The sequence below is a fragment of the Ahaetulla prasina genome, chromosome 8, assembly GCF_028640845.1.
Source record: "Ahaetulla prasina isolate Xishuangbanna chromosome 8, ASM2864084v1, whole genome shotgun sequence".
In the NCBI taxonomy this organism is placed as follows: domain Eukaryota; kingdom Metazoa; phylum Chordata; class Lepidosauria; order Squamata; family Colubridae; genus Ahaetulla; species Ahaetulla prasina.
The window spans coordinates 30507664-30518255 of record NC_080546.1 but is presented as its reverse complement, the minus strand read 5'-3'; the positions used below and the strand labels follow the sequence as shown (position 1 = coordinate 30518255).

The window sequence follows — 10592 nt, the reverse complement described above, 5'->3', positions numbered from 1 at the left end:
TTTTATCCACTTTCCGCATTAATCAACTTTCTGCATTATTTTTATATGCAGTTTTCCCTGATATATGCTTCAATGTAATAAATGAGCTTAAAGTTGCACTTCCAAAGAAAACAATTCTCCAACTTTCATATCAATCTGCATAATAAAACTCTCAATTTGTTCAGAACTGCCCTTCTTTACAAGTGAGAGATACTTACCTCTGAAATCTTAATTCTGCATTTTGAGGCTTATACAAGAGGAAAAGTCTTGGAAGAAGCAAAAGGTTATTACCGGGAGATGTACATGAAAAATCCTCCTTCTCTTACTCCTTCCTCAACTTACATATATGACTATTTTTTCAGGTTTAATGTTAATGCTACTTATAGGAATAACACTTCCAGTGTAGAAAGATGAAGCAAATATAGAGACATCCTGGTTAAAGAATTATAAATATCATCACACTGAATGCAAATGGAAGAAGATTCTCGGCTTGTAAATCCAGGTCCGTGGATCCATAAAAGACCAGCAGCAAAAAGATGGAAGCAGAGTTCTTTAATGAGTAACCTCAGCCAGAATACAGAACAAGTCAAGTTACAGGGTCAAAGTTAGTGCTGAGAGCAGCCGCCTCTCAGCGCTATTTATACATGCTGTTTGTCTTAAGCCACCATCCAGCGGCTAAGACCAACCCCCATTAGCTATTCGTCAGTTTTAATATTCCCGCCTCTGTGGAGCGTCTCTGTCTTCCCCAGTGTGTGATGCATGACATCATCAGAGTCAGCCGCTGTCCCTTCGTTTCAGCTGCTTCCCGTCCATTGCAGATGCCGTCTGCCGCCCAGACGACCCCCTGCCACCAGAGGTCACTACAGGTAGCTCTGGTGGCTTCATCTGCCCCTCGCCTTCCCCACCAAATGTCAAGTCCTGGCTGGGGCTTGACAAAGACATTTTGAAGGCAATCATTTTAAGACTATCATAATGGGAAGTCTTTTTAAAATCTTCTCCATGGGTGATCCAGGAACCTCAATGAATAATCCACACTGGGAAGAGCAGTATCCAAATGGGTCAGACTCTGAATTGGTCTGGCTTCTAAGGACAGGAGAATCCTGGCTTTAGGAAGACAGAAAGCATGTTGAGAAGCAGCAGCCAAATCATACTCATTAACAGCTACTACTACTCTCCTCCTCCTTTCATGAACTTCTGGATCCTCTGGTTGTCACCAGTTCCTAGAATAGCCAAGAGAAAGATACTATGGTCCATTCTACGGGCAATTTTCTGTACCAGGCAAGGCAGGGGTGTCAAACTCAATTTCACTGAGGGCCGCATTAGAGTTGTGTTTGATCTTGTGGGGCTGGGGAGGGCATGGCTGAAGTGGACATGGCCATCTCGACATCACTTGTGTTGGAGGCGCCTGTGGTGGCCCAAGCCCTCTGCTAGCGAAAATGGCCTCCCGAGCTCCATTTTTGGCTGTGGCGACATCCAGCAAACCCTTTGCCAGTGAAAACTGAGCTCACGAGGGCTGCATGTGGCCCTCCCTAGTTCTATTTTTGCTGGCAAGGCACAGTGGGCCAGTCCTTTGCTGTTTCTAGGGAGGCCCTGCAGGCCAGATCTAAGCACCTCTCTGGCTGAATCCAGCCCGTGGGTCTTGAGTTTTACACTCCTGAGGTAAGGCATTATTTCTAGAATGTACTTACAGTAACTGCAGGTGGTATTCCACATAGAGCAGACAGAATGTTCAAACATGATTGCAATAGCACCTACTACTGTAAGACAAGAATAGAAGAAAAATTAGTGTCACTGGGAATGCAGTGAACACAACTCAGAGGTTAAAAAAGAAATTTTATATTCTATTACTTTTTTTCTGGAAGTTCCATATGCAAACTAGGGAGAGGTCATAAAACAGCTCAATATATATTTTAAAGTGTGCTAAGTTAAAAGGTCAGAAATTGGTTAGGTTCTCAAAAAGTAAGGTATGTGGTGATCCAGTTCCATTAAAGTGAATCCAGATTTTTGGCATGGACAAAATTCTTGGTTTAGAAGATTACTTGAATGAGAAATTCTTCAGTGACATGTACCCAAAAAGAATGTGTGTACAGTAGAAAGAGAGATCTGCATAAGATAGCAACAGTATTAATTTGATATATTAGCGATAGAAAATGAATGTAATTGCATTGAATTTTAATACAAAGCACTGTGTCACCTTGGATTGGTATGCAACAGTTTTGTATTTATATTCAAAATATTAAATAATAATAGTCCCCCCGACTCTACCCCAAATTAAGAGACTACAGGGTCATAAAAATATTAAATAATTAACAGTATACATTTAATGTGACAACCTCTAAATATCTCTCAATAATTTATTTACTTATTCATTCTTTTCATATTTGCGTCACAACTTGGAAAGTGTCAGAGTTAATAAAAGTGGAAATTGGAGACTGAACAATTTTTTTCTCATTGAAATCACTTTCTTCCTTAAGGGAAGAGATAACGACCAATGATGGATCCTACCACATATTCCCAAGCAGCCTTCATTAGCCAGGAAAGGATCTAATCTAACATTGCTGCATTAACATCCCAGGGATCCAAATGACTAGCACAAAACCGACCTCTTCTCAGCTTCAACCAAAAACTTTCTACTATTGACCTCACCCCATTCCTAAGAGGACCATAAGGGGCGTGCATAAGCGCACAAACGTGCCTACCGTTCCTGTCCTATTGTTGTTGTTGTTTTTTCTTCTTCTTCCTATATATATATATATTGATGCTTATACCTCCTAATATTTACTCATATATATGTTTATATACTATATAATCCTTTTTATATGATGTTGTGACAAAAATAAATAAATAAATAAAATAACCAAGCAAGGCCTCATTTCCATCACTTTATTTACCAGATGCCTGCAATATTTTTAACAATGGTCAGATAGATGGTCCAGAGCCTCCTCTTCAATTATGTTTTATACATTTCATAGATTTTTAAGTTTTGTAGGAATGTTGCAGAAATTCTGTATAATATTGATGGCTGTCTTTACACGGATAAACTTCCACTGTTCTGATTGGCATTTCAAAATACGCATAAATGTAGAGTTATCTTTTTTTGAAGATACTTCATTTTAATGCATATTAAAAATATTATTGAATATTTTACCAAACTGAATATTACCCAAGGGGAAGAATTTATACCAAAGACAAGCATTAAGAATATAACTGATTAATTATAGGACAACAATAAGTCAAGATTGGCAACTGCATTGTTAGGGTTGTAGGTCAGCTAATTTCAAAAGTCTCCTACAAGCCATTAATTCAGAAGTCTGGCAGATGCAATTTGTCTTAGCCTTCTGGGCTAGTCTTTGGGGAATGGGGACAGGACAAGGCAGAGGAGAAGTGGATGTTGAGACTAAAAAACAAGCTAGAGAAAGTATGCAGAGAATGATTTCTGAAATTCTTTCCAAGCCCTTTGCTTGCAGTGGTCATAGGAGTGGTGTCTTTCCTTTGAAATGTGTTCCATTCCTCTGTGTATATGTGTATAGACATGTGTGCATGCATATTTCTGCTCTCCCTTGTGTGGCATCATGTGTTTATATGTATGCTATGTATTTTTGTCTCTGTGTGTGCCATCACTCTGCTTAACAACTAACTCCCACAACACTGTCAAATAATTTACTAAGACTGTATTACTATTACTCTTTTCTTCCTTACTAGCATCTATCTCTTTCCACTTATTACTATAACCATGTTTCTTGTATTTTTCAATTTATATTGTTTTTATTTGTTTCCTACTACGATTTGATAGCTTATTAGTAACGTTGACTATCACAAAGTGTTGTATCTTTTTATTCTCGATGAATGTATTTTATTCTCCTTCTGTACACTGAGAGCATATACACCAAAGACAAATTCCTTGTGTGTCCAATCACACTTGGCCAATAAAGAAGTCTATTCTAAATAGGAAGATACCACAAAGTAGACAAAACTTGCCATTTTAATTACATATCATAATTTTGTATTTATACTTTTAATGAAATCCTTTTAAAATTACTGATTCTAAGAGATCAATCATCAGGGCTTTTCAAAAATGGTATTAGATACATTAGCATACTACATTTTCTCTCTAACAATAGGTACTTTCCACCAGTCTTAAGTGTAAGAACTTAATTGTTGTCTATATTTGAAGCCATTGTGTAGACAAAAATATAGGCTTAGGTTTTAAAAAAAATTAATACAGGAAGGCCTATGATGTAGGATTCTTTGAAATAATACAATGCAGCAAAAGTTAAGAATTTATTATTTTTAACTCTAAAGGTAAAGCATGGGATTATTGTGTTTGACTTTTCAAATCCCCTGTAAATGTCTGATTGGTCTGTTTTCCAAATTTTTCCTCTGGTTAATCAGTTTACAAGAAGAGACATATAATTTTTTTTCTATACAATTTCAGTCTCAGAATGAAGTTTCAATGTGGTTTATTTGTGATTGCAGTTTGGTATTTACAGGTGGACATTCTCTGAATTAAAATAATCTTGAACTATGAACTTGATTATATCTTCACTGTTCTTTCAAAAAAAAAAAAGTATTTAACAGACCAATTTTCAAGTCAGTTAAGGTGACTACATAGAGGCAAGCACAATTAAATTGTACACTCTATTGTTCGAATATTTATAGATTTTACTGAGTGAAAAAATGCTGAATCATGAAAATGGTTAGTTGTTGTACATTAACAATTGTACATATGCACTGATGATGCCACCTAGTTTGGTAATGAAATGAAGCATCAGCAACAGAGCAGCCAAGCTCAGAGAGAACCAAGATCCCCTCAGTTATTGTACAGGATATTCTTCCAGAACTTGGAATTTCTAATTGTACGAGATTGCAGCTCCCAGAATTCACCCCCTCAATCCAGGGGTGAAATCCAGCAGGTTCTGACAGGTTCTGGAGAACTGCTAACGGAAATTTTGAGCAGTTCGGAGAACTGGCAAATACCACCTCCAGCTGGCCCAAGAGTGGGGTGGGACTGGAGATTTTGTAATATCCTTCCCCTGGAGTGGCGGGAATGGAGATTTTGCAGCATCCTTCCCCTGCCACGCCACCAAGCCACACCTACAGAACCGGTAGTAAAAAATTTTTGGATTTCACCACTGTTCAACTCCACAACAACAGTTAACTAATGGTCATGTATCCAAAGGCTACCATAATAGGGGTATGTCAATGTTTTGTAAGTACTATGCAGATTGGCTGATCTATCCATTTCTTGCTTAGTAAATGAGACTAAGGAAGTAGAAAGCCAACTTGGTTTTGTTTTGCTCTATCTTGACTCTGATTTGGTGCAGAATCTTTTTTGCAGTGAGAGAATGTCATGTTTAGACAAATCATTGAAGAATGGAAAGAGTTTTGGTGATATTCGACTTTCAAACCACCTTAAGCTTAGCTTAAGCTTAGTTTAGAAATAAAATTGACCCTGGCACCTCATCCCCTTTTATATTGAAAGTAGCAAAATAAGTGATATTGGAAGAGTTGGGAAAGGGGTGCTAGGAGGCTCACGAAATGAAACCTTTATGATTGGAAGCCCCTGGAGTAATGTGGGATTAGAATGTAATTCTCTTCTGGATTTTAAACGTCTCTGAATTTTATAGGCAGTTCTCAATTCAAAAATAGAACTTATGCTTAAAATGCAAAAGTTAGAATATGTCTGGAAATAAGTGTATTTAGGAAAATAATCACAAAACGCATACTTTGTAATATATTTTCAATTATTCAAAATATATGATTTTTTTAAATATAGATTAAAACATTTTCAGGTCAATGAAGATACAGGCCGAAGTGATTTATGAACAAATGAAACATTAATGCAGACTTGAAATATATGGATTCCTGAAAACTATGTGGAAACTAACAATTTTGTATTATTTCACAGTATTTAAATCAGTGATATTCATCAGACTTTGGTTCACTTATCCAAAATGGCATTTAAGGAATAAAAAAGAAATATAAAATAAAGACAAAATAATTAATTAAGCATACAAATATATTGATCAAAACACAGCTGAATATGTTATCAGTAAAAAGTAGACAATAGGCAGTAATTAAAACCAACTCTAATATTTAAGAGAAATAATTATTTATAGATCACAGCAAGATTCTGATTAATTTTAATGCACATACTTAAGATACTGTTCCTGGAAAAGCCAGTGATCCACTTATGTTGACATGTTTTCCAAGATAAGCAAAGAGTGTTTATAAGTACATAAATAAAACAGTACAGATAAAAAAAAATCTAAGGAATGGTGGTCTGAAAAATACAGAATTCCCACATGTAATGCAATGAAGGGGAATGGACAGTGTTCCCATCATATATTGAGATGATATACGATGTGTGTGACTTAGAAAAAATGCAGAACTGGAGAAAAATATATCTATAATGTAGTATGCTTTCTTAGTACTTGTGTGAAATACCCAAAATTTCTAGCTTTGCATCTCTATGATTTTTGGTTTTGATAGAAAGGTGGAAGGAATTTTAGATTCTTTGTATTTTGTACAGTTTCTGGTAGGTTTGATTTTTCTTCACATTAAAGAAGTATTTTAAAATGGATGCTCACCTGTATTCTTCTTTAATCTGCTAAAACTTCTTTATTACATATATTATATTCTGGATGAAATACAACTTTTGTTCTCTTTAAATAAATGCTGTTTTCTGTTGACTATATGTAATTAATCAGAAGGAATTATAACATTGATTTTATGAGAGTACTTATGAGCATGTATCAATATATAGTATATAACTTATAGATCTCTGTAATGAAAATGATAAAACATTTTCCATTATTTTATAAATGTATCTCAGATTTGCATATGGCTATGCTTCAGTAACAATGCTTTTAGTTCTTATGCTATTGTGGTGATTGTACATTATTTTAATAAATAGTGCAAACAATATAGCATTGTTCTAAAACTAAAGATTTTTAAATATACAAAATACACTTTCACTTTCATGTCTCCGTAGCAGGATTACTCATTTGTTCAACATTCATTTGTCATAACTTGACTTTCTATAATCAACTGCAAGGAATTATTCAGAATAATATGATATCTGAAAATAGGCAACAATTTCAAGAGAGTTCAATGAGAACAGCCGAAGACAGCTTGTTGTGTGAAAACAGGAAAAGTAATGACATCTGAAGACTACTTCTTCAAACAAAGTTACTTACAGGGTTGAACAACATGAATGATGAACAGAGCTGGGGTGTGAAGCTTGTATGTCAGTTCTTTTGTGTAAATAGTAAACAGCTGCAGTCAAATGTTCTTTGTGTCCTTGAAGATAGCTCAAGATCTCCAAAAAAAGATCATTTCAGCTATGACAGGATTGTGATATTCTTTGCTCTGAATGCTGACTAGCACATAGAATAATCTGTTGGTACTGACAAAGTAGGTTTTAAGGTCCAAGAAAATAATTGGTATTAATAAAACTACCGGTAATTCTTTTGCATAAAATATAATCCCATAATAGCTTTAATTTATCTTCTTCTATTTGGTGTCTTCTAAAAGCATTAATTTCTTGGCCAATATTAATAATACCTGCTTCTCATGAGAATGCTTCACATTCTTTATGGATTCACAGGCACTGGATAATAAATTTAATTTACTTATTATTTCAAGCATCCACATTCCAGGTGGAATCACATTAGTGAACCAAAAACTCCAAAGTAATTAAAAACATAATAAAACTTGAACTTCTGTACAATGAACTTTGGACATGTCATCTTCCTCCACATTCCTTTGACAACTGGACAATGAACCCAGAACCCACCCCTTCCTCAGCTCTTGGCTAAGTTACTGTACTATTCTCCATATAGGCCTAAATGATGATCAAGGAAATGAAAATGTACAATATGTAGTGACTAGAATACTAACAATTGTTGGTTATTGCATGTTGATATTGCATCCATGCAATATCAAAGATATTGAGCAGCAATAGCTTTTCAAAATATGATTACTGTTTTTTCAGTTCTGGTTGTTTTTTGCTTTAACTTTTACACATTTACAGTCTTATGACCTAGGTATAAATGCCTGATTGCTAATTACCTTTGCTATTAATGCAGCTACATTAAAAAGTTAATTCTAGCTTTGCAGGAGACTTCCTGAACATTTTTCAGGACTCCATTAATAAGGCCACATTATTACTCCTTTGAGTGCAATTTCAGAGGGTACATTCATCAATTCCAAATATATAGAATGTTCAGATTTTATTCACCAAAATGCATCTCACCTTTTATAAAATCATAATGTGATACTAAATATTCAAAAGTAATATAAAAATAGATACAAGAGAATAAGCAAAAATAAGAAAGAAATGAGCCTTTGTTGGAATACCACAAGAGAGAGAGAGGGAGGGAGAGAGAGAGGGAGGGAGAGAGGGAGGGAGAGAGAGAGAGAGGGAGGGAGGGGGGGAGGGAGGGAGAGAGAGAGAGAGAGAGAGAGGGAGGGAGAGAGAGAGAGAGAGACTTACCATATAAACAGGCTTTTGAGAGAGAGAAGTGTTCTAAAGTAGAGTGATAACTGCATAACCACCTTTTAGGGAATGCTATTATGGATGTCATACTCTGAAGATGCTACATTGATTGATTTTCTGACTATTATTTCCTGACAATTAGAATAATTAATCAGTGGGACACTTGTCTTCAGAAGTTGTAGGTGTTTTATCACTGGAAGTTTTTAAGAAGAATTGGATAACCATTTGTCTGACATGATATAGTAGGGGGTTGGACCTACATGGTCCCTTTCAACTTCGTTATTCTATTTTTCTGACATTCTGCTACTATGGGCAAAATCCTAGCAGGCACATGCACTTCTGATCCCAGCTGCTACTGGAAAACATCCAGAAGTAAATCTTATTTAAGGAGCAGTTCCATGTTGTGAATCTAATTATGACTCTATAATCTTAAATGAAATTGATGTAATACTCTTTTAGTAACTATAATGCTCCTTACTGTGTAAGAAGTGCAATTTATGTAAAATTAGCAAGACGTTTTGGAGATTTAACTAATTCCGATTTCTATTGCATCTTTATCATAGTTTCTTCAAAAGAATTCTGGGAAATATTGTCTGATGTGAATGCATTCATTTTCTGTGGAGTTCTCTATGTTGTTTCATATTGCTACAGTTCTCAAGATACCTTCTGGATTGACTAGTTGGTTATTGAACTAGTTGAATATAGAAATGGAGATTAACAACAACAACAACATCAACGGAATAGTGAAATAGATGAAAAAGAATTGGAAAAGATCACAAAGTATCAAGATCTAAAAATATTGTTTGAAAATGGAAATATTATGGCATAAACTGGCTGTGGTGGTCCTACTGGTTATCAGCACACTGGGTACTATATAAAAAAAATCTTAAACATTTAGAAGGTGGCACCAAGAAAATCTTCAAATTAGCAAAAATTTCCATCAATCAATTGCGGAAGATCACATTGCTTGTGTCCACACATACACTACACCAATATCTTTTATCCTAGGTTCTTGGAAGGAACTCAGTATATATGAAGGCCAACATTAGCTAAAGAACTGGCAGCTGTAATTCACATTGTTTGAACAGACAACAACAATAATATATTAAATGTATAGAAAATGCATACTTACCTTTGAGCAGATGGTCGATCAGGTATAACTTGTATACAGAAAGCTCTCACTGTGTTCATAGGAGATGTGATTTTGTTGGTTGAATTGCATATGTTTTAAATAGAATGGAATTTTTGGCAGATGAAAATTAGGAGATTCAGAAAAGGCTATGCAAATAAACTGTCAGATTAAGCTCAAACTATATTTGTCTAAACATGCCAAATTATATTTAAACTTGGGCATATTCAAGATCTTTATCTGACTGAACCCATTTTGGAAGATGATAGGATCTTGGCAGAGAAATATTTATTAGCATGAAATGCTTCCAGGGCTTTGGTTGTACTGATTATTCTTTTTTGGTGCTTTGCAAATTGATGTATCTTCCCATAACCATAAGATCAGAAAGGAATTATATGACATAACATTGCCCACAGCACTGACATAACAGAGGTGTGCCTCATAGGAACACAGTAAAACATTTGAAGTAGAATATAGATGTACCTTTCAAAATGATTTATGAATAGCAGCAAATTCAGAAGAAAGTAGTAATCTTATAAACACACCTTTGAGCACACATGAAAATGATTGCTTTATCAATTATACCGGTTCCAGGTTTGATAGGTTCAAATCAGATCAAATTTGCTGGTTTTGATTCTTAAAGCTAGGTTTGGTTAAGGTTAACCAAACTTTCTTCAACATTTAATTAGCTAGATTCTAAAATCTCATCCATTCTCATCCATGTGAGAAAAAAAGGACTTCTCAGTAACAGTGTTGGAAGGGACCTTGGAGGGGATCTACACTAGGGATTTGAACTGCCGAACTGCCGACTTTTCTGATCAACAAGTTCAGTGTCTTAGCTACTGAGCCACCTAGTCAAGTGTCAGTTTGGCTATAGAATATAGGAGACAACTTTGGAGGCTGTCATATCTACGTATAGTTGCTGTAACATTTTGAGGAGGAGTTTTATGCTCATGATAAACTGTCCTGCTAAATTATTTATAT

At 35.3% G+C, this 10592-nt stretch overlaps 1 long non-coding RNA gene across 1 annotated transcript; it reads right to left on the bottom strand.

The window, feature by feature from the left end:
• Positions 1-535: 535 nt before the first annotated feature.
• On the bottom strand, positions 536-9693 carry LOC131203058 (uncharacterized). The gene is made up of 3 exons (XR_009156292.1): positions 9612-9693; positions 1668-1736; positions 536-1199 (listed from the first exon to the last, which is right to left on the bottom strand). It is a non-coding gene; the product is annotated as an uncharacterized LOC131203058 (long non-coding RNA).
• Between the last annotated feature and the right edge of the window lie 899 nt (positions 9694-10592).